Genomic DNA, 24,262 nt, shown 5'->3' on the forward strand with positions numbered 1-24,262 from the left:
GCCCCGCGGCCCCATCTCCTCCCCCGGCCGCGCTTTGCGGCCCGGCTCGCGGGCGCTGAGCTCCGTGGCACACAACTTGTGCGGCCTCGCCTGGAACTTTGCACTCAATTTATTTCCTCTGGCTGGGAAAGACCGGTGACACCCCTGCTGCGAGGAGAGTTCTCCAAGGGAATGGCTCCTGCTAGAGGGAGGGGAGGAAAACTTCCTCCAACACCCTCATTACTCAGCCTCTTGGGGAAAACACGCACCGAACCCTCCTGCCGTGCCCTCTTCTGGGCGACAGCGCAATACTGAGCGGCACCGAGAGTCCTGCGGGCGGCAGCGGCCCGAGCTGGGGCTGGGAAAAAGAATAGGTAGGGGCTGGAGCTGGAGCTGAGGTTTCCCCGCCCGCCCGGCGGCAGCTGGATCCGCTGGGGTGTGAGGGCGGCTGCCCTTTGAGAATTGGGCTGCGGTTCCTTGCTGGGTGTGCGCCCGGATCTTCTCACCTGGGCGCTGAGCACAGCCTGCCTGGCAGAGCATCCCTCCCTTTGCATGCTGGACAAACGCTTAACATACATTTGCAGAGTGAGGAGGGGGAATAGAAATGAGGAGAGCGCAGAGGAAACAGGCTGACTTATTATTATCCTATTTGGAAAGAAAAAGAAGCAAATCTAGTTGTCGGAAAAGTGAGAGACCTTCACAAACCTCTTCAAAATGAATTCAGAGCAGACTGAATTGTACAGGCAGGTGTGGAAGAGCAGTGCTGTGATGCTGAGTGCCACAGTTAAACTAAAGCTCAGTGCTGCTGTTAGAGAGGCAAACGGTGACAGGATGGGTCTGAAGGGAAAGGATATCCTGCAGCTGACAGGTGGCACAGGGATCCGCTCTGGTCTTCTCTTGTTGCTGAGATCAGTGCACTCGGCATATGGGCATGTGACAGCCCTAGAACTTGTTTCATTTCCTTGCACGAAGACAGACAGGTCTTGAATAAGTGCCACGCACCATGAAAAATGCTTCATCTCTTTCCAGAATGACACGTGGCTATTAACATCTGCTTCAAGGTATAAAGAATGGCAAAAGCGACCTTCAATGAACCGAGCAAATAGATTTTCTACTTAGATTAGACTCGTCTGGATAACACAGCCTGAAATAACGCAGCCTTCCTTACCTTCTTAGACAACATTCACCTCTCTGCTTTGCTTCTGAGCGCTGATGGATTTTGAAGACCTCTTCCTTAGAATGCGCTGAGCAGAGCACGGGGTGGTGCTGCCTTCCTGCGCTGCTGAACGCGCTCAGCTCAGCCCAGAAAGAGTAGCTGTGCCCTGGGGTAGGCAGCAGAGCAGTGGCCTTTGCCGTGTGGCTGTTCAAAAAGATGAGAAAATAAAACCAAAAAGCCCATTTTGTGTTCTTAATCCTGTTCTCAGCTTTCCCACAGTCGCATTTGTACACTTGTGTGCTTTCTGCTTTTGTGAAGCGATAATAGTGACAGAATGACATTACATAGGGTCACACGCTGCCAAGTCAGAACACAATTGCATATCTCTTCTGGGCTTCTTAGCTTGGGCCTGCATATGTCATTAGTGGGGAGAATGCTTTTCAGTAGAAATACAGAAAAAATGCTGCAAGTTGTACAAAGTCCCTCCCCACCTGATGTGAATTCATCCTGGAGGCTTTGTCCCTTCTCTAAATTAAAAATAATCATAATAATAATAATTTTTTCAGATCACTTCTGCAGTGTTCCCAGTGAAACTCTGCATTAACTCGAGCTGCCTGCCTCCTGCCCGGGCTGTTTGCTCTTGGCCGTGCGGCTCTCTAGTTGAGAAACATCCCACAAAGAGTGGAGATGCAGAGAGGTGTTTATAGGTCAGATTCTCAGAACGTTTATTTTTGCGGAAAGGCGATGTTGAATGTTTAAAGCTAAACAAATAAGCAAGAGCAACAGCGTGGAGATTTGCTGTAGGTGTATCAGAGGTTCAGGATGGCACTGCAGCGCGTGGCTGCATTCATTGGGGCACGATTGTGTTTTGTTATGGAAATGAAGCAGGGAGCTGGGAGAGCATCAGAGTGCACCCAGTGCCTTCTCATCCGTACAGAGCCCTTTATCTGCCTCCTTCCTACGCTGCAGGCACCCTGGGATGGGGCTGAGGAATGGAGTCGTGTTTGTGTTCTGGGTTCTGCAGCTCGGGCTGTCTTACATTGCTGTTCAGTATAGGTGTGGTGTTAGAAGAGTTGAAATGTTATGCAGTGATCACTGATGATGATAATCGAAGATCAAAAATAGCTTGTGAAATAATAACAAAAATAAAAAATAGTTGCCAGAAGCTGAAATTAAATAGGCAGTGGCAGCACTTGTACTCTGCCTGGGGATGGGTGGGCTGTGCTGCGTTGTGTATTTTTAAGTCTGTTGCTGTCCTGGTAAAATCTAAAGAAATTGAACAAGAAACTAATTTTATGTGGTTATAGATTAGCAAAGCGATAACCAAGCATACTGAGACAGGTGTTCTTTATTTTCTTTTTTTCTACGCAGGGGATTTGGGAAACAAGGATTCCAGTGCCAAGGTAAGGCTCGATGCTTTCTGGCTGCTGTGTGAAGGTGGGCAAGGTGTGCCTGCGGCGGGGAGCGGTCAGCATGGAAAACCCGAGCAGCTCTGCCTCCATACATTTGAAAGGAAGACAATTATATGCTTAATTAACAATTGGTATTTATATCACATGCATTGAACAATCAAAGTCACTGCAATGATGGAAAGGGAGTTTGCTGTGAGGAGATTTAAGAAAGAGAAATATCATCTGATCTGCGCAGAGCGCAGCTTCGAACTTTTTCCTGAGAATAATCTGTGCAATTTAGCTTTTGCAGAGACCATTTTTCACATCAGAAGCTCTTGTCTGTGTGGGCGTTTTGGAAAATGGATTCACTTTTTAGTCATATGGCTTCCTTTCATAACCCAAAGTCCCTGCTTTTAATTGTCATACGTTGTATGGTCTGGAGGACCTTTGGTTTCATTACGTTTTAGGATAGGTGGCATTTCTCTGTGTTAAGTAATAGTCAATAAACCCCTGCCCCACCCCCCCAAAAGAGGCACATATAATGCCACCTAAAATAAATAAATCACCAATTTAATAATTCTGCTAACCTCGAGAAACTGAAAGCTATTGCAGTGGGAGATAACAACATGCAGGAAAACCCAGAGCACAAAGCAGTGTGTTCTCATGTGTTCTGTGCTATTGCCAAATTCTTATCATTAGTGACCATTTAATCATAAAGCAGTCACACCCAGCTATTTGTCCTTTCTGTGCCATGTGTTTGTTGTGCCTCTCCTTTCCCTACCTCCTTCCCTGCGTTCCACCTGCAGGTGTACCTTGTGTTCTCATTAGCTGTCTGTTTCTTTCATTGCACTCTTAATGGTTATTTGCTAATGCCTCAGAGCGTATTTGACTTTGCTGAATGCTGCATTTACTGATTCGCTGGCGAAATGATGGATTCTGTGGTATTTTTATGAAAGTTGATGTTAGTTGATACTTCTTGAAATGAAACCTCAGAGTATCCGAACGCAAACACAAGATGCCATTTAAAGATGTTGCAAGCTATTTTCCTGTCTTCAAGTAGAGACTTGCAGACAGACGTTACTGATGCATACTGGGAAAATATTGCATGCTTTGTTCAGGCATGGTAAGAATGCAGCCATGGTTTTACCATGGACCTCGTGCACAAGGTCTAAGCTCCTGAATGTTAATGCCAAATTCGGTGAATATCCTCCATCTCTTTGCTGCTCATCCCACCACAGCAGTGCTGTGTAGAGCCGTGCATCCTCTGCCATAGGAGGGTCGTGTTTGCAGCTGAATCCCATTTCTGGTTAAGGAATTATTTAGATGTGAATTAGAGATTTCCATCAGCGTGCAGGAAATAATCGGAGCTGTATTTAAATGGTCTGAGGGTTCATAATTCACACAAGGCTTACGTTTTGCCCTCCTCCTGCCAGATTTAGCGTGGTGTTGCACTTCCAGGACGTGTTCTTCTCTGCTTGGAATTCCTTCTACCATTGCAACTGCTGCAATCTGGGCAGAGTTTTGTCTGATGAGAACTAATCCTGTGCCTTCTTGCCTCCAAATGCCATGCATGAGCACAAGCAGGAACAAAAGCGATAGAGCAGGCTGATTATTTCTTTTAATTATTATTGCTTCAGAATTGGTGCTTTTCAGGAACCTAACTATATTCAAACCTGACTTGTGTTCTTTATCCAAGTAAGACTCTGCAGTTTCTGGTCTGCGTTCGTACACGGTCAAAATGTGAATGAAATACTGCTGTTTTCAATTCCAAGCTGTGTGATAGTTTGTAGGAGGTTATTGGTGGTGCAGTGATAAATCCAGGGAGTATTTTAACTAATGTAGAATCATGGAATATCCTGAGTTGGGAGGGACTCGGAAGGATTATTGAGCCCAGCTACTGGAAGCAGTGGTTTGGTGTGGGTTTTGTTTTGCTGGCTGACATTTTTATTCACTGTATTTAGTTGTAGTCAAAATCGAAGAGCACTCACTCTCAGGATGATAATTTTGAAAAATAGAACCTCAGTTATAAGGTTAAACAGCTGAATCCAACTTGTGTTCTACTTTCTGAAGCTTCATTTAAAAAGTCACCAGCTGAAGCTGGAAGGACAAATGCAATGGTAGAAACCGCTGGGAATGTGAAGAATTAAAGAACAACACCCTAGTTTTTTAATCTTCTGCCTTTATAGAAAAGAAGGGCAAATGAAGGCATAATGGAAATTTCAATATGACACGAGGGAAAGGAAAGACTGTTACAGTGACAGCTCCGGGTGTAGCTGTAGTTCTTGGTTTGTCAGAGTTTCCATTGTAAGAAGCTGTTCTAGCTCTGTTTTTAAGAGTGCTGCTAGAGCTCCTGCTAGACTGAAAGCTGACATTGGACACCTTTGGGGGTGGGGGGTTTTGCTATTTCCAAAGTTGTTTCAGATTCCTCCTGTCTTTGATACCAAAGGGAAGAGGAAATGTCCATAGTAATTGTGCACTGAAATCAAATGGTGCTGAGAGAGAGGGCACAGAATTCAGAATTGTTTTGCCATGATAGGAAAGGGAGCTTGGAATTGAGAATTGTCAGTGGAAAACTACCAGAGATGGGCCCTGAGAAATATGGATGTGGAGATGAGTTCAGAAGAGCTGGGCTGACTTTCTCTTAGCTATGTTTTTCCCTGACTCCCATTCTTAGGATGCATTTTGCTGTCATTGCTGGCTGTTGAAATTTGTGATTTACTATCTGCTTATACAAACACAAACTGCTCTGAAACACTCTGAAACAGGAGTTCTTGCTCTGCTGATCGCATCTGTGGTGGGGAAAACATGATGGTGAGGCTGGGTTGGAGAGTCACGGCTTTGCCGGGCTTTTGGAAGCCGCCAGCAGATCTGTGAGCTGCCAGTGCTGCCGAGAGCTTCCATGTAGTGCACACCTGGAGCACTGAAGGGGAATGTGAGAAAGGGAACCGACAAAAACACGTTTCTGAGTCTACCGCAGGATGAATGCTCTTCTTAAATGAGATCAAACGTGAAATTAAGGAGGCTTTGAAGTTAAATTTTGGCTCTGTCTTCCTTTTGATATTCGTCGTTATACTCTGAGTAGAACCTAATCAGCTAAGGGGGAGTTGCATGTGTATTTTCTAATTTATGCAAATAAAAATTAGAGGAATTAGTTGAAGTAGCAGATGATATTTAATCTGTGTAACTATTGCTGCTTCCATTTTTTCTCCCATCTTCATTCTCTCAATTTATTTTCAGACTGTTGGATTTTGGGGACAGCCCATGCCAGGTGAGGGGCACTTGCTTGTGTGGCTGCTGCCGGGCTGGCTAGAAATCCAGAGGGACTTTTTCCATAAGAATGTGAAACGCTGAGTTCTCTTCTTTTCTGCTGTCCTTGCAAGTATCGTAATGCTTGGACGTCAAACCAGAAACTCACTTCTAATGCTGAATCTGAATGTTTGAACCAACAAAATCTGAAGCCTCAAGACCTGGTTTGTGTGTCATTTTTGTTAGTTCTCAGTGCTGTTGGAGTGTGGTCTGTACCCAATTATTTACAACAATTATTTACTGAGGATAGATCAAAGTTTACTTCTTAATTTCCTATCCTGATAGTTTTCTTTCCCCAATAGTTCCTTGTTCACTTCACTACATTCTGTTTCCTTTGTAACAACAACAACAAGTTAATAAAGTAAACTACATGGCCATACTACTTCTCATCAAAAGGTTTTCTGTCTTCCTTACTTGGAAATGTTATTGCCACGGGGTGGATAAGATACCAAATTCCCTTCTCTGCCAGAGCTGCTTCTCCTGTGTCCCTATCATTTCAGGGATAAGATGGGGTATTACAGACCATAGCTTGAACAACTGTGTGTTTTGCTGTGTGCTCCTGATGTTAATTAGTCGTGTGGCACAGTTTACATTAAATAGTTTTTCTATAAGCCTGAGACAGAGAAATGAATTCCGTGGAAGTCGCTCCAAGTCTGTCTACGTAACTTAAAGGTCAGCATGAATTCTTCTGAGAGGGGAAACTTAATATGGATGTACTTAAAGCAGCTGGCTTTTATTATAATTCATGCATATAACTGGAAGGTATCCAAAAAAATAAAATAGAACCCTCAGAGAAAGCAAAAACGAAATAAAAACCGCAAAAGAAAAAAAGAAAAACAAACAAACACCCAAAGCTTAAAACAGCAGAACTGGGAGCACAGTGTGTGTCTGTGCACAGAGCAAGTGATTCCTCCAGCCTGCTGTGTGCTCAGCATCGGCCCTCAGCCTAACGGGGCTGTGGTCTGTGTGCTCCAGGTGCTCAAGGGTGCTGGGCTAGTGGACTCTGCTGTGACTAACCCAGCATAAAAGCCATGAATGTGAATGGTGTGGGTGTTCTTAGCATTATTTTCGTCTACAAAACCATTCCTGGTGGAGCAGTAATTGCTAACGTAGATATGTTATGGTCCTGCCATTGGGAAGGGATCTGTTGTCTGAGCATCGCTGCTTTAGGAAAAGGACCATTGGGCACCTTTGTCAGAAGAGGGCAGATGCACGTGTTCATTTTCACAAAGATTCCCCTTTACTACAGTCATACTGGTCACAAAAAAATACCAACCAGCCCTGTACATCGAGTAAAAATAGGTGTACAATACAAAATGTATTAAATATACGATTTGCTCAACATGGACCATGGCAATAGAGAAATACCCCATCGTACTTCTGTTTTTCTGGAACATCTTTTGGATGATACTGTGCTCATCCAAATGAGAGCTTAATTACATTTTATCTTGCAGCAACAGTTCTGTGTTTTTATTGTTGCTGTTGTTCTCTTGTATTATATTTCAAAGGCAGAAGCATCTTCACCCTTCCCACACTTCTGCCATGTTAAATTTTGGGTTGTTTACTTGCATCCCTTCGATATCCCAGCAGTGTGTTCCAGTTCAGAGAAACTGACTGTTCCAGTGCCCTGGATGCAATTCTGTGAAGTTCCTCAGCTTCTAATTAAACATGTGGGAGTGATAGCTTGTTCGGAGCTGACAGATAAACCAGTTTGAGACCTGGGGAAGATAAAGTTTGGCATGTTCTTTATTTTCCCTTGTGTTTCATTGTAATACTACACATCAGCTGCTGATATGCAGCCACATATGGTGTTAATTTTATACAAGATTTCTGTGGATTGAAATGGCTTATGCCATGAGCGGAATTTAATGAAATGTTGGAAAGAAAGTTGCAGAAGGATGAAGAAAACAGATTTCCCTGTTGAGATGCACAGATAATTATTTGTTTTATGGTTGTTTTTTTTTTTTCTCTCTCTGTGGATTGTTTCTCTTTAGGGTGAAGGGTAAAAATAATGTTATTTAATAAAAACTTCAAGTTCTGCTTTTAAGTCTGCAGTAGAAAGCATAAAATCTGTGTGAATGTCTTTATTGTGTATAAGGGCAGGAATGTAGGAGTTGGAAGGGACCTCTGGAGATCCCCCAGTCCAAGCTCCCCAAAGCAGCTCCCTGCAGCAGTGACACAAGAAAGCATCCCAATAGGTTTGGATCTCTCCCAAGAAGGAGATTCCAAAGCCCCTGTGGGCAGTCTGTGCTGGTGTTCTGTAAACCCCAAAGTGAAGAAGTTTTTCTCCATGTTTGTGCCCACTGCCCCTTGTCCTGTCACTGGGCACCACCAAAAAGAGCTCTGTGCCATCAGTAAACTTGCTGTGGGTGCACTCCATCCCTTCATCCATGTGATTGGTAGGGGCGTTGAGTGAGCCCAGGTAAGGGGAACTGCCCGCTGAGCACCTTTAATTCTTGTAGCTGCTGAAGGTTCAAATTGTAGCTGATTTCAGCACTGCTGGTGTACAGAGAGATCTGAAGTGCCTGGGAGTCACTTATTGCCTGCTAGTTTTTCCACTGCAGCTTCTTATGAATAGTGCCTTCCATAAGCGTGACTCATAAGTTACCCTGCAAGTCAGGCAGCCCAGCCCATGCATATGCATCTTTCTGTGGGTTTCAGTGTTACTTATTCTGATCTTTTAATTATAAATCAATTTACATGAAGCTTTTTGAGGTCCCTCGTGTAATTCTGTATGTTGGCTTGGAAGGTATCTTCTCTTGACTTCATGTAAATTTGAAATGATATTGTTTTTATTAATTAATGTTTTTTTTCATGAAATGAGCTATGTTAGAAGTCTAGAATATGTGTCTGTAAGTATAGAACCTTACTGGAATTACTATTTTTGTATATCCTTTTTTGGGCTTCCTAATGCCTGGGTTTCAAAACCACTAACAGTGCACATGAACGTCAGATTTGGTGTCTGTTAGCAGCAAAGATTAAGCAGGAGCTCAAAGTGGGCCAGATTCTGACCTTCCTTACTTTATTATTAGATGTGGGAAAAGTGCACAAAGCAAGGTGTGGACCAAAGGTAGAGATTCTCATTTAGGAGAGTGTTGAACTTGTCTTCCCATTGTAACTCATTCCAAAGCACGAATATTTCATTCCTCATTTTCATTTGAAGTTAATAGTGTTTTTAACTTCCCTGGAATGTGTTATTTTAGTTCTTCAGTAAACAAAGCATTATTCACATACTGGGGTGAGCTGGAAGAACTGTTTCTCTTCTTCCAGCTTTCTGCCTGTGGCACATTTCTGTTCTATTCATTGCTCACCAGCACATCAGCCAGATTGACTGTGAGCATCTTGTGTGCTCGGGCCTTGTTTTCAGAGGAAGCTCACGTAAGCACTCCTGTGCCTCTGAAAATTCAGATCTGAACTCTCAGGTGATTTAATAATGATTAAAACTGTTAGACTTTAGAAATGTATGTATGAGGTGTGCATTTCCCATTCTGCTGATCACAGGAAGGTTTTTTGTTGGCCTTCACATGGACTCGTGATCCAAGTCTGCTCACTTGCTTTTTGGCGGGAAGCTCAATTTTTATAAGTTTACATGAATAGTATGTAGAGTAGTACTTTAGGTGCTCTATGCCCCTTCTGTCAACAGAGAATGTGTGTGTCTGAAGATGGCATCCTGATCACTGATGACATGCTCTGGGCATCCTGATTTTCTCCTATTCCAGAACCGTATGAAATTAATAGAAGTCAACCTGACAATTCCCTAAATTTGTTTGACTGGGCGGAAACGTTACAAAAATATCATGTTACAATAAATACAGAATCAGACTAATGCAACAGAATTCAATATGAAAGCGTGTCTATCATTTTATTCCAAGTTCCTCCGTCATGACAGATTAGTTGATTGAAGTTCTGCTGTGCCCTAAAATTAGTCAGATTTTGGATTGCTCTAACTTGTTTGCTAACCTACACTTTAAATGAGTTAAATCTGAGAGTAATCCAAGTATGTCAGTTTTATGTCTTCCTTTCCTGTCTTTGACTTTTACACATTACATCTGTTGGATATATTTTTATAAAATGGAACTTCTCAGCTAATACAAGTGGATGCAAACGCAGCAGAAGGCATCAGTTAATTCCTGTGCAGGAGTGCTTTTCAGTTCTGTATGTGCTCGCTGAGACCAATGTTGTGCTAAATATGACAACTTTAAAAAATTTCATTCTTTTCCAAGTATTTCGGTGGGCAGAGCAGTAGTGGTCTGTCATGCAAATTTACTTCTCTGTGTTGCTGCTGAGCTGAATCTCACCTATATGCTGGCAAACATCGTGCAGGCTCTCTAGTGCTCGGAACTGCCTTTGTAGTACGTTGTGCTCAGGGGTGCATCTGAGAGTCTGCAGAGCAGAACATCCCTGGGAGCTCTGATTGCTGTCGTATCTGGGGGAGACAGAGCCAAGCAGGTGTGTGTGAGCTTCACTGCTGTGCACTGTGCTAGTACAGATTTTATTAATAGTTGATAAAGTAGAAATCGTAGTGAGAGCATTGTAAATTGCTTGATAAGAGACATTTCTGTAATGGGAGGAGGGAAGGGAAAGCTTGGTTACCACCGCATCCCTTCCTGGTTTCTGCAGAAGCTCTTTGTATTCTTCCGTTACCCGTTTGTGCCTTAGCCTCATCTTGGGGTCCGCACTGCTGTGCTTTTCTATGCCTGCTGCAACCACTGCTGTGGGAGTTAAAGAACCCAGACTCTGTAATGGACACACTGGGACATGGGAGTCCAACGGCTTTTTGCTGCTGCTGTCGTCTTCAGTGCTTCTTGAGTCCTGACAACAGCACCATAAAACGTGGGTGGGTTAACACAGCCGACAGCATCTGAGACGTGGTGCTGGAGGACATGTAATCAACAAATTCATTGATGCGAGGCCACGAATTTATGGACACAGCACAGATTTGGAGTATCGATTGTTTAAGTAAACATGTAACCGAAGATTGATGAAGGGCATAAAAGACTTCATCATGCATCATTAATGTACAGGGGCTTCGGCGGGCTTTACAAACAAGTTTGCTGCAGACAGCATTGATAAATATGCTCAGTAAATTTTAATGAAGTCCTAAACGCTATCCACGGAGCATTAGAAGGAGTACTAATTGTTGAACTTAATATAGAATTTAATTTTTAATAAGACTTGTTCTTTCTTGGCCTTTGTGCAGTTTATGCAAATATTGACCTTTTAGTTCTCAGCACCCGTGTTCCGCTGAGCCGTTGGAGTGCGTGCGTGTGTGCGTGGTGTCATTAAGCTTTTGTTGTAATAATTAAAAGGGCAGTGTCAGGCATACAGATCATTTGACATCTAATGTGGCAAAATGAAGAGGAAATTGGTGATAAAATCAGCAGGGTTTAATTTTAGAGCCATCAAATGTGAAGTGCAGAGAATGGAAACTAGGTTGGCCAGCGGGTAGCATAACCGATGTATTTCCAGAACTTCCAATTCGTATCATTCTGCAGTCAGACTCTGTAAGAGGGCAGGATCGCATTCCTGTTGAGCTAATAAATGTTCCCCTTAATGTTTTAAAGCCTGGATCTTCTAAGCTGCTTTGTGTGAGTGGATCAGAATCTGACTCAATAGTACATCTATCTGTTACGTTTCTCTATAAGGAGCACCTATGGGGATCTGACCTTAATTTGCAGTTACCCATATAGGCTTTCATGCTTAGTTTTATTTGCAGTGTCAAGATCCTCTGAAAGACTGAAGCTTTGTATTATGCAGAATTCTGTGTTAGTGTTTAATAAAGTAAGATGCCCTTGTTTCAGCATGTTTAGTAACCTAGAGAGACACTAGGTGTGCTGATATGTGTAGCTTATCCTATAGTTTTCTGTATGTATTTTTCTGAAGTGGAAATGATTTGCTTGAGCTGGTAGTGAAATTTCAATTTTATAGCAAGATAGTCTCTTAATGTTATTTGAAAACATTGTCACATAAATACCGATATTTTAATTGTGCTAATTATGCATGCATAGGAGAGAATTACTATAAGCTGCATCTGAAGGCTTTATTGGTCTGTAGATAATTTGGAGTGTCAGGGAGTATGAGTTCTTCCATGCAGGTTATCTTACTATGTGCATGTAATAATCAGAGGTGATGGGAAAAATCATAGAATCATGGAATCATTCAGGTTGCAGAAGATCCCTGAGGTCCCCAACCCCAACCCATCCCACCGTGCCCACTGACCACGTCCCTCAGTGCCGCATGGCCACAGTTCTGGCACAGCTCTGGGGATGGTGACCCCCCAGCTCCTTTGGCAGCTGTGCCACTGCACCACTAATACCCAACCTGAACCTTCCCTGCTGTAGCTTAAGGCCATTAACCCTCATCTTAAAGAGAATGATCTTGGCTTGAGAAAGTGATCAAGGAGTACATTTTTTTCCTGTATGTTACCCATATACTGATATGAAAATGTGTTTTGAAGTTTGTGTATTGTGTGGATTTTGGGTTTGTTTGTTTGTTTTCCTGTTTCAGGCTATTTTAGAAATACAGGCTACTAAATTCTAATTCTTTTTGTGTGGACAAATTATTTATCCCTTAAGGCTGAGGCTTAGGATCAGAGATGAATTTGTTTTTCTGTGGTATCTTTTTCAGCAGCTAGAAATGCCCCACTGGTGAGATGCAGGGGAACAGATGCAGTCCTTGGATCAACCAGCTTTTGTGTTAACCAGCCATCAGGAAATATCACTAAATTACTGGAGTACAAAATGCATCTGTTGGAAATATGTCTGAGTCTTTTGTGCAATAGGATGGGAAGAACATTACTGGTGTGACACGTGGCTCAGTGCAGTGGTGCTGGGTGATGGTGCGTGGTGAGTGCTGCTCAGAGCCTCCTGCTGCCCTCTGACTCCTTGTTCCTCTGACTATTGCCCAAGTGAGTCCTGCAGTGCTCTCATGTTTTCTGTCTGTTTGAGAAAAGCGTTGGCACAGGCTGCCCAGGGAGGCTGGGGAGTTCCCATCCCTGGAGGTGTTCAAGGATCACAGAGGTGTGGCACTGAGATATGTGGTCGGTGGGCATAGGAGGTGGGCTGGGGTTGGGCTTGGGGATCCGAGACGTCTTTTCCAACCTCCATGACTCTGATTCTAGGAATCCTCACAGCCCCAGACATCAATTCAAATGTCCTAGTTCTGCTCCTTCCCTGTGCATGCCTATCCTTGGGCTTCCTTTTCCCATGGACTTGCAGATCATAACACGCTTATGGTGCACTGTGAGCTAAGGATGCCCAATGTTGTCTTTAGACAGAAACTTTACATTTCTGTCTTTGATTCAGCATTCTCAAAATCATTAAAATGGAATTGCATTAAGTCTCATTTACGTCTTAGACTAATATTTCCTCCATCTGTACCATGGTGATACTTAGCAGTGCTCGGGTTGTAGATTTTGTCAGAATAAGTGACATGAAATAAAGCCACAACATTTTCATGTATGAGCACAAAGCGTTGTGCCAAGGTGGGTTTGTTTTTCTTAGAACCATTGTCCTGAAGAGTGGAGTTCTGAAGCTGTGTTTGCCCTTGCCCTTCGCTCTGCTGCTCTGCAGGAGCCATTGGCTTCTTTTCAGGCGTGCTGGAAAGGAGGCAGTTGCCTAGAAGCAGATTCACTCCTCTTTGTCTTTAACTCAGGACGTATTTTTATAATTCACTTCTCTTACCTGGAGGATGTTATCTCCTTCTTCCATCTGGTTCTCTGACAGCGAAGTGTATTCTCTGCGAAACCTCTTTTGCCTTCCGTAGGATGCTGCAGGAATTGAGCTCTGCTTAAATGAGAGCAAGTGCATAACATGTCCCTTTCCCAATGGCTGCTGGCACTGGAGTAATCTGCCCTAGGATCATCCATCCCACTGGCACTAATTCAGTTCTGTGATGGATTTCTGTAAACCACAACAACCCTGCCCATGCCAGAGCCGAGCTTGTCGCCGCTCCAACATTGTCATTTTATCACTTGCCTGACAGGTGTGAATTTAAATTGTGATTTCTTCGCTATGATTTTATGTATTTAGGTTGAGAAGTCAGCGCATCACTCCCTGTGTCCCAGTCCCTCACAGGATTTATCCAGGAATTCCGGGTGGGTCTCAGAGTTGTTGCACATTGCTGTGGATGCTGACAGGCCTGCAGGCAGGAGGCCACGTGCAAGGGCTGAGGCCCATGGGTGTGAAAGTAGCGTTGTGCACTGCGTTTCTGAAGTGTGGAATCCTTCTCCCACAGCCTGGCACTGCTTTTGGGTCATGGTTAAGGCAGAAAACCTGAATCCGTGCTCACGGAATCGTCTTCTGAAGGCTGGGTTCTGTTTAGAAAGAAGAAACGTTGTAAAAGCTTGTTGCAGATGGTGTTCTTTCCTTAGAAGGCAGTAAGGGTGTGACGTGTGAGCGATGTGCCTTCAGAGAAAGGACAGCAGTGGGACAGCAGTGCAGCAAATCGATGTCAGTGCCATTTTCATCCTCTTTCTGGTAGAAACTTGGTGCAGCTGTGTCTTAAAAAGCCAGGAAAAGCTATTTATAGTAGCAGATAGCAACAAATTCAGCATGCTGTCCCCAGCTTTGGGATGTTTCCTTATTTGAAGCTGATGGAATGAGAGAAATGCATTAAAAGCACAGTGTATAACACGATTGTAAACTCCTTGTGTACAGAATAATCTGCTCACACTGGCATTGCTTCTGTCCTCCAGGAACATCCTTTTCACCTTTGCACCCAGGGCAGCTCCTGAGGCTGCTGCTGCTCCCCTCACCCTGCCTGAGAGCACCAGGCAGGCAGCAGGCTTGGGGCTGCAGGCAGACACCTGCTTTCTGCTTCCCTGAAGGTCAGCTGTGGTTTTGCACACTTTGAATTGTCCAGCTCTGGGTGGATGTGTTCCAAGCAAGGAAAACTTCCCCGGGATGCTGCTCTGCGTGGATGTGAAACAATCCAGGTTTTATCTCACCACGCTTTCACAATTCGGGTGAAGCATTTCCTCCTACTTCTTACAGTGTTCTGTGTGGCTGCAGCTCTTTTGCAGTTCTGATACAGTAGTATTAGCAATAAATGAAAGCTACTTTGTGCAGTTTCATTAAATCCTATTTGCATCAAGAAGAATGTGATTACTACAGGGCAGGATCCTCAGGTTCAGATGTTTTGCTTTTCCACCAGTTCTCATTTCAGCCTACCCAAAACACTTGGGGTACTTTGGTTCTTAAAGCATTGAGATTCTCCAGGGGCAGCAAATCAGATAAGTTGCTGCATGTGCGGGATAAATCTGAAATCCTTCATAATGGAAAAGTAGCACAGTTTGTTATTTCTTGCTTTTATTCCTGTAAGAGTGGTCTCTGGGTAGCAGTCTCAGAAATGAGCATTGTACTTGCAACCTGCTTTGTTTCTCCTATTCAAATAAAGTGCTCTGAACATTTGGGAGCTGACACTTCAGAGCCACGCGTGTGAGGAGAGCTTCTCACTTCTCCCCACAGAACACCTCTGCCAAGGGAAGCAGCTTTGTGCTTTAAGTGCTGAGACTTTGAATATCTTGCTCAGGAAGATCTGGAACAAGCACTGCATCTCCCCCAGACGTTACTTATTACTCCTTAGCAATAATTAACCAGTGAGTATTGACTCTGCCAGCCTCATCTTGGTACCAGATGAGCCCTCCTTGGGACTGGCACTGCATGGTTACAGTGTGTTACAGGTCCCACCCTCCTCCTATGAAACTGAGCCAGAAATTAAACAGAAGATTTGAGACACCTCATTTCATTGCTGTTGTCCCTTTCAGTGGTGTTGGCTGCTGGAAATCATTAGCAGTTCGACTGGACACTACATTCCCATGATGTATGGTTATAATAATGGCACTTCATGTTCTCATGTAATTTTTCTTCTTACTGTATTGTAAGTCATCATGTAAGCAAGCTTGCTTTAAGAGTGCTGTGGCAATTAAAGATGTGTTTTCCCAAGTTTAATAGTGATGATAATAAAATTGTACACCACAGCTTGCTTTCTGCTGACCATGTGTGAAGTGTTTGCCAAAAAAGGACAGCTTCAAATCATTTTAGGGAACTGAAAGACATGCGGTGATTGCACGCTGATGCGAGTGAAGCAGATAGGTTTTTCTTTTATTTGTGTTACTAATTAATAACAGCATCTTGTTTGGGGAAAAAAATCCTGCAGTCTGTTCCTGCTGTGATTTATTGTTCTGTCATCTTAATCACATCAGTTTAGGTGCAAGGTAGATCAATCCATCCAATTACTGTTAATACTCAGTTCGTCTGCAAAACATATTGGAGATTTGCTACATGATACTCAATCTATACTTGCATATAATATTCTCTATTTAGATCATATGATCCAAAGTTGAAGCTGTTAATTCTGTGTTCAAGCCTAGGAAGCAGCTACTTGAACTAATGTAACTGTTAAGACAGTCCATGCATTTCGGTGCTGTCATCTCTCACCTTTATTTTAAGCTTTCATGTCTCGTTTACTTGCAGGTTGTTGTGCAATTGTAGCATTTAAGACTAAAACAATATTCATTTGAAATCATCGTGTAATGAAGCTTAAGTCACATTAGAAGAGTCATAGAATCATGGGATGGTTTGGGCTGGAAGGGACCCTTAAAGGCTGTCTGATCCCATTTCCCTGCATTGAAAAGGGTCATACACAGCTTGAAACTTCTGTATTTCCCCCAAATACTGTAGGAAAATTCTGAAATGGGGTATAGCAAAAATAGTGCTCACCTACACAACTGCCCTGCAGGGACAGAGGGAAGGGAGATCCCAGAGGACTTCATGTGGAAGCATTCTTTGTTTTATGCTTTTTCATTTTCCCATCAAATCAATTCGTCTCTGAAGGACTTAGTTCAGGAAAATGTTATTCTTGCTAAAAATAGTGGTGGTATTCATCCCCTCAGCTGCATTTTGTTGAGTATTAGGTATCTCTCGTGGCCATGCTGTGTGATGCTTATTTTTAGGGCCTCTATTAATATCTTCAGATGTGTGATGTAAGAAGAAGAAGGCACTGTTAAATTACAAAACTTAATTATTTTATTTGTAGTTTTCACTGTTAATTCTAAGTGGAAATCCATAGCAGTGTTTAATACAAGAAGTTTTAAACAGAGGAAAAAGAGTGCTGCTGCTTTTGGTGTTTAAAGAAGCACACATTTAAATACGAGGGGAAAGCATCTGTGTTTGTGACACTTCCATGATGTGTCTGTTTTGCATTTTCCACGATCTGTGTGGGAACCTGCATGGCCAAAGTGGTAGCTGACAAACTTCACAGGAGGTTTTCCAAGCAGACGGATGTGGTGCTCTCTCATATGAGTGTAAGGGCTCTGGTGGCTGTGGCTGTTCTGAGCTGCGTGTCTCCCAGCAGTGCTGCAAAACCTTACGTCTCGTCAGCATGTCCTGGGCTTCCCTCTGGGTGCTGCCATCTTTCTACAAAGAATGAGGCAAAAAAGCTGCCCATTAAAAATTCCTTTAATTAATTCCTTCAAATTATGACAAATGAAAGTTTGTGCTTTTCAGCACAATTTCAGGTGTAAAAGGAAAATAACCCTTTCTCACAGTGCTGCCGCTTTTCATCCCCTCCTGCTTGTTTCCTGCTATTCCATCTGAGGAAGATGCTGGAGTTGGTCAACAAATAGTGAAGCTTTTTTCCACAGTATTTGAAATTAGCTGTTACGATGCTGTACATAAAAATGCAGTCTGTTATTCCAGCACTGAAATGCTCTGTATTTCTACCATGCTGTACTTTGTTTCTTTTTCACTGACGGCGCTGCTAGTGGCAGCAGTATCTCAGAAGTGCTTTTATCGTTCGTGACAGTGCTCTCGTGTTAATCTGAGGACAAAGAAGTATGTCATGAATACATTTAAGAGGAAAACTGCAGCTTTTGTGACTGTCAGAAGAAAGCTGTCCTGGGAGAGCTTCCCAGGAAGGTCGGACCCAGAAACCCGCTGGTTGGAAGATGACCTTCTGGAAGGATTGTGCCGTGGTTGCTCATAGCAGCATGGGGCTGGATTCAATTACCCTGGAGGTCCTTCTCTGTCCTCTGTTCCCAATTAAGTAGGATTTTGCTATATTCAGCTAGAGAGGGTTTTTTTGAGCTAGTAAACGCTGATAATGTGAGACAGAAAAAACTAATTGAAACTAGAATCCTATATGAGTATGTATAGAAGTTGTAATGTTAGTGAGAATGTAAGAATGTGATGGTAAGAAGAGCTGAGAATGAACAGAAAGACCCGAAGGTGTTTTACCAGATATTTTTTGTCTCCTCACAGGCTGTCGCTGTGTCGAAATCTGTTTGGTGGAGTTTTTGTATGATGCATTTCAGTAATCTTCTTGTAATCCTATGATAAACTGCTTAGTTTGATGGAGAATGTTAGATATTATTGGGAACACAGCCCACGTGAAATCAGTTTCATTTTGTGCCATGCTTTCAAAGGATGTACCCTCGGCAGCTGGAGGCTGTCCTTGCATTAACCTAACCAGCCTCTCGTTGGGAGAGGAGGAACGTCCTGGATTACGTTCTGAAAACCAGGCCATGAGGAACAATAGCAGACAAGCTCCGTGCTTTTGAACGTTTGCTCTTGTTATGTCCATTCTTTATTGAGAAGAACCTTTTCTTTGCCTTTGTAACCTCTTTCCTTCTGTGTAGACCTTTTCTGGAACAATTACACTGGTTATCATAAAGAGAGTTTAAAAGTCCTGGAGGCAGGTAACAGCTGGATACAGCTGTGTCCTTTCTGACCTCTTCCAGTTCTTCTAAGTAAAATAAGTACTGCCCGTAATTTATGGAAGCACAATTCAGGGCATAAATAGTCTCATGAACACAAAAAACCACACACAGAAGGTGCTTAAATCCCATATTTGAGGTTGTCTTACATTCAGTAGGATGCAGCATGCTTCTTTCTTCTGCTTGGATGCCTTCTTGCTGAATTTATTTCAATCATTTCATTTCCCTATGCCCAAAAGGCCCACAGCGAGCTTGTTCCCTCAGTGTAAGGGAGGGAGTGCTCCCATTCCTAGGTGACAGCAGTGTGGAGGGATGGGAGCAGTGCAGGGACTCTGTGCTAGGAATACAGATGGGACTTTTGCTCGAGCTTATTTATTTTTGTGGGTTTGTTCACATTTCCTCCACAGCTTGTTTCAAGGAACGTGTTTTTAAAGTGCTCTGATTTTCAAAGCGGTGCTTCATCGTCTCCTGGACCCATCAGGAGCAAAGCTCTGTGCTGTGCTTACAATGCCCCACTGCTGCCTCTGTAGCGGAGATGGCTTGATTCCAGGTTTGACCCAAGCCAGGTCCATAAATCCAGTGGGGGAAGTTCTATGGAACTTGATGCTCCGTGGTCCCAGTGCAGCCTTATCTGGAGAGAACAGCACATGGGGCAGCCCGAGCCTGGTGGCAGTGCTGAAAATCTATTTTAATTTCAGGCTCCGTTAGTAATACAGAAATAAATTGTTATTTGTTAACCAGAAAATAAGAAGTTGTATGTTTTGAGCCGTTTGGGTTTCAAAGCTCAATCAACCAGTCGCGATAGAACAGCGACATGTTGATTGAGCTTCATTCTGTTTGTGGTTTGGGCAGCTGCTTGGTAGATGGGCTGGGGAAACCAATGAGACATCTTGGTGAGGGAAGCTGATGTTGCATGTTGTAAATGATGCCCAGTTTTCCATTATACCATTATATATTGAGCAATAATACAATGAGCAATGGTTCTAATCCCAGAACTAAGACAAACTTTCTTAAGCTTTGCAAAAAAAAATCAGTTAGGTTAGTAAAGTATTTCTTTTATAAAGACTGGGAAAAGGGCAAACAATGAGTGATCTAAGAATGCAACTGAGCTGTATTACTGTGCTATTACCATCTTCCCTAATTGATGGATAAGGTAGTGGTATGGGTGGCTCTGCCAGCAGAATCTCAGAACGAAGCCTTCATCCGACTCTTTGTGTTCTTTGTGACTGTCAGTCACCTGCAAAGTTGCAGTGGGTGGTAATGAAAGTAGAACATGACATTTCTTTCCTTTCCCCGCCGGAGGTCTGACCTTTTGCATCACTTGACTTTAAAGCTGTGGAGTGTTTTGAGAGTAAACTGCTCCCCCCACCCCCAGCTTTCTCTTTTCCATGGAACTGTGAGACTGATTGGGCACAAGAGCAAAGGGAGGTGGCAGGGACCTCTGAAGTCTTCTCCTGTTCCCCTGCCTTGGCTCCAGCCTTGAGGTGTGGTCATTTGGCTCAGGGTCATGTGGTTTGGAACGCCTCAAGGGCAGGGATTTCTCCTCCTCCCATCCCATCCCATCCCATCCCATCCCATCCCATCCCATCCCATTGGCAGACAACCTCTGGCATGAAAGTATTTTTCCAAATATCTTGTTGGAATTTGCAGTCTGCTCAGATTTTTGGCTATGAGATGTGCTTGGTGCCACACAGGGCCCAGTCTGATCCGTGTGCTTCCCAGTCATTGACATGGGTCGGTGGCTACCAGGGCTGCAGCTGGCATAGTGCTGCTGTGCTGTCTTGTGCAGGAAGTTCCCACTACATCGATATGTGCTGCGTGTCCTTGGGTGCCATGCAAAAACACAGGGCCCAGGCTTGAGGAAATAATTTGCATGAGGAGGTGGCTGGGATCTTTATTGCTTCTGCAGCTGGGTATATATACAAGCAATCAGCAATAAATTACGTTTGAGTTCCTCCTATTTTTTCTGTTTATTTTACCTGATGGGTTGTTTTCTTTTTTTTTCCCTTACAATAACATTATTATTTTATTACCTTCTGAACTTTTGTTTTCTTAGTAGCTCTCCATGTGCTGTTGATCCAGGAGTCAGCAACAGTTGAGGTGAATCATAGTGCTGCACTTTGCACCGCTCCGGATCCTGGCTGCCTCCTGCGTGCCTCTGAGCTGGGACTGTCCTTGTAGTGCTGTGACAAAACATCCTGCTCTGGGGAGCACATCCCACGTGTCCTTCCAACCCAGGGCTCTTGTTGCGTGGTTTGTCTCAGGAGATGTTGGGATTTGTGGGGTTTTGGATGTCGGTTTGGTGGTTGAGTCTTATGGGTGTTGGGAAGAACTTGGCATCCCCCAGTTCCTTGTTTCTTACAGAAACTGAGCAGTGGGGTGTAACCTAGAAATGCAATTTTTCATATGATAGGAAATATTTTTAGGAGATAATGTAAGCAAACTGTTAAAAATTGTCAGAACTGTTACAAAAATAAAACTCCTGGCTTATCCTGAGAATTTCGTTACCTGAAAAAAATGTCGGCAACAGATTTCATAAGTCTGTCCTATTTCTGTATCGTACCTCTGAAGTGTGTTGGTAGTATTTCCTTCTACATTACCAATCGGTGCCTTCCATGAAGCTGAACCTGAGCAGCACAGAGGTCCGTTGTGTTGCCCTGGAGGTGGGGGAGCTCCGTCCCAGCTTGGTGAGCTGCTTTCTCAGCCGCATCCACGGTTACCAGCACAGCTCTTACCTGCAGCATTTCTCGGTGTGTTATGAAAACATTCCTTTTAGGTGTTTACTCATACACTAAATTTCAGTTCTGCCATTCCAGAGAGCAGAAGTCCTTGCACTTGACATTTTATGTTCTCTCTTACAGTGCGTGAGTTAGGGAAGACAAAGGAGCTGGATGCTTGCAAGTCAGATGAATCATGGCTCAGTATTTGGGTTCAGATACTCAGAAGAGACACTGCCATTGGTGGATCCATTATAAATACAGGCTTATGACTAAAACTGAATACAATCATCATTTTTGCTCCCAAGAAACAGCAGAATTTTCACATGCGATTTGAGCAGAAGATGAACTTTGTGTTTGTTTCTTGGAAATCCACCATGATTTTGATAAAATCCCTTGTTCTGCCCTCCCTGGTGTCTTTTCTAAGAAACTTGATTGCTGCCACTCATCTCCGACTTTCATAGTGTGCAGCGTCAGTTGGGATTTTTGATGTCCGAAATAAGCAGTGCAGATTGCATTTGCAAAATGATTTTTTGCAGAAAACTGGATGTGCATTCCTTCTGTTTCTTGGGAACATGAAGTGGAAGCGGTACATTGTGAGATTAATAGAAATGAGTAATGATGCTGTAGTTCATGTTTTCCAAGTAGGAGATGGTTAAGATAATTTATGGGGTTTCTTTTTTGTTGTTTGTCTTGATGTTAAAAATCTTTGTTCTAAACTTCCCTTTAAAGAAATAAAATAAAAAAACCCAAATCTTTACTCCAGGGAATGGAATTCTTCTCTCCCATCTTCCCCAGTTCTTTAAAGTTTACTTGCAAAGAATTGTGTGTATATTGCACACATTCCCCTTAACTACTGAGCTGACTTAAAAATCAAGGCAGCATGAAATTGCTGATGGCCATTCTCACTGCCATATGCAATGCTTACGTTCAGATCTTCAGCTGAAGCACTAGGGTTATTTTCAGTGTGCTGGCTTGCTGCTTCCCATTCCTGCATTTTGTTGTTGCTGAAGGGGAGCAGGCAGTGTGTGCTGTCCTGCATGCAGAAGGAATGCTTCCATCTGGTGTCCAGGAGGACTTTGGCTCCGGAAATTCTGGCTTATTGATCTGCTTACATATGAAATATTTATAGAGATGTAATTGTTATCAATTGTTATTAATTATTATTAATATTTAATTGAATTTCATAAAAATTAAATGAGCAAGGATGTATTAGCCCTCTATGATCAATCTGCCCATACTTGGTGCTGGCTGATCTCAGGCCATTCCAAACAACCGTTGGAGGATTTCTTGCAAGTGAAGAAATGGTTCCCCTGGTGCTCAGCAATGACTTCCTGCACATCTGCATGTCTCCTTCCCTTCCCCTTCATCACTTTTCCTTTTATTACATATGAGCAATTCTAGATGCAAAGCATTTTATTTGGAATCAGCATGGTGGTGTGGCTTCTTGTTTTCTGCAAGGACAATCTTTCCATCCGTTTTACATCTGCTGCTCTGATAGCCTGCTTCTTCTTTTGGTTTCAGTTTTGAAAATTCCGGAGAAAAACGATATTGTTAAGAAATGCAGCAAATACTTGGATGATGTGTGCAATTCCTGGAACTGTAACTGTGGTTAGTGCTGTAATTGGGCTCGTCAGAGGGTAATATTCTTTGGCATTGAGCATTTTGGCAGAGCAAGTTGTGTGCATGTTTGTCAGCACATTTTTACAGCGTGTTGATTGTGACCAAAATCCTTCTGTAAGTCAAAGAAAAGGTTATCTAGCGTGGAACACAAATGCTTCTTGACATTAAAAATACAAATACCCTGAAACCATATTCTCCTGCTTCCTGTCATACTGAGCTCAAAGCCTTGGCAGGACTATTTCTGGACAGTCCACATTACTGATTTTCAGATATGGACATGCTTGCTGTTCACTTACAGTTCTCTTTAATGACAAACGCTACTTGGAAATGGCTTAATTGGATTGCCTGCTTAATAGCATTAGGATTGTTGTGCTGGCTTAGCTGAGCTCTGCCGGTCCTTGGCTGGTTAAGAGATCAGCAAAGCTGCAAAATGGAAAGAGAACCTTCAGGTTTCAGGTGAGTCCTTTGCTCCTCAGAGCACTGCTGTTTCTAAGAGAAAAGGAAGGCTCTGCTGAAGATTTGTGTGTATCTTGTTGCTTTGTTGCCGTTGAGTGTTCCAGGCTCTCAGGATGTTGCTGCACATCACTGAGATGCTCTGGTCTGGTTTCCCAGTTGCTGTGTTGTGTTGTGGTGCCAAACGAGGGCACAGCTTTGTCTTTGTGGTACACTGCTGTGTAACAGAGGAGACTTCATCGCTCGTGCACTTTAGCACCAGTAGAGAAGAATACATGTGATGATAAAATACCCTTTTGTTAAAGCTATATAATACATATTTAACAAAATTTCAAGAAGCAGATGGCTAATTAGGTAGTTCGGCGAAGCTAGGCTGATCATATGTTCCAGCTCTAAATAAAAAAGCAACAAAACTCGATTTGAATGTACTAAACCAACTTACATAAGGTTTTCTAATTAATATTAAGTAAAGCGAGTACGTTGGGGACTGTGCATATGAAAGTGACACAGAGTTAACGTTCTGCTTCCTATTGAATCAGCTCAGTCTGGTGTTGCTTCTGTTCTTTTTACAACACAAACTAAATGTGGTGTTGTGGTTATTTCAGGCTGCATCTTTCTTCAGTGCCACATCCACAGTGAAATGAGGCAAATCCCAAACAAACACAGGAAACTTCGTTATCTTTAATAACGCTGCTATTTGAAGAAATCCAAAGTAGCTCATTGCACAGGATGGATTAATATTGCACGGTGTGTTTCAAGCTGTATGCCAAGTTGTTTTGACAGTTAAATACAGAAAGAAAATACTACAAGAAAACTTTATGAATAAAGGCGCTCACTTATGGGGGAGAGCAGAGTTTGAAATGCTGTTTTGAAAGAAAAGTGAAGGTGAGACTGTTCACCGTGGAAGTTTTGGGGAAGAGTT

The 24,262-nt window shown here is 43.1% G+C and overlaps 1 protein-coding gene across 2 annotated transcripts in view; it reads left to right on the forward strand.

Annotated features, from left to right (window-relative positions):
- The first annotated feature begins 2,449 nt into the window (after positions 1-2,449).
- The window catches only part of PRKCA (protein kinase C alpha), a 109,488-nt gene continuing 87,675 nt past the window's right edge, over positions 2,450-24,262 (forward strand). Inside the window, exon 1 of one of the 2 annotated variants that reach the window (XM_031556329.1) lies at positions 2,450-2,538. The gene's annotated coding sequence lies outside the window, so the exon portion shown is untranslated. The remainder of the gene's footprint in view (positions 2,539-24,262) is intronic. The other variant, XM_031556330.1, reaches the window with a different exon arrangement.

The sequence above is a fragment of the Meleagris gallopavo genome, chromosome 20 (genome assembly GCF_000146605.3).
Source record: "Meleagris gallopavo isolate NT-WF06-2002-E0010 breed Aviagen turkey brand Nicholas breeding stock chromosome 20, Turkey_5.1, whole genome shotgun sequence".
In the NCBI taxonomy this organism is placed as follows: domain Eukaryota; kingdom Metazoa; phylum Chordata; class Aves; order Galliformes; family Phasianidae; genus Meleagris; species Meleagris gallopavo.